The sequence below is a fragment of the Acyrthosiphon pisum genome, unplaced genomic scaffold (assembly GCF_005508785.2).
Source record: "Acyrthosiphon pisum isolate AL4f unplaced genomic scaffold, pea_aphid_22Mar2018_4r6ur Scaffold_21714;HRSCAF=24676, whole genome shotgun sequence".
Classification (NCBI taxonomy): Eukaryota; Metazoa; Arthropoda; class Insecta; order Hemiptera; family Aphididae; genus Acyrthosiphon; species Acyrthosiphon pisum.
Genome location: NW_021771211.1, coordinates 15007 through 15523, shown reverse-complemented (window position 1 = coordinate 15523; position 517 = coordinate 15007).

Below are 517 nucleotides of genomic sequence, written 5' to 3'. Positions count from 1 at the left end.
GTTTCTTTTCTGGCCTTTTTCATAGCAAAATCATCGTTAACAGCATCCAAGTTGGTGTTTTTAGCCAGTTCTTTTTCCACTGCCAAGACTCCTAAGCTTGATAGCCTGTTTTGACACATGGTCGCACGTAAAACAATTTTTTACTCTTTTTCGTAAATTCCGTAAATCGTAATATCAAAATTATAAAAGAAAGCAAAAACGATAATATTTCGGAACGCGATGTATATTATGTAAACGCACTATTACAACTAATACGTGGAAATATGATCGAACATATTATTATCTGATACAGTCGGTCGTTATCGGTCAACGGTCGTATTTAGGAATTTACGACTATACCTATTATATATTTATATATATATTAACCATATTATTAATAGCACACACTATATAAAAATTAGAAAACCAACTACGCGATTATACCGATCGAACCCGCATGGACGATAATGGCCCGGGTCTACAGGGCCTGTGTGGCTATGCCTAAATACGCCTCTGACAAGGGCCCCCCCCCGGAGGT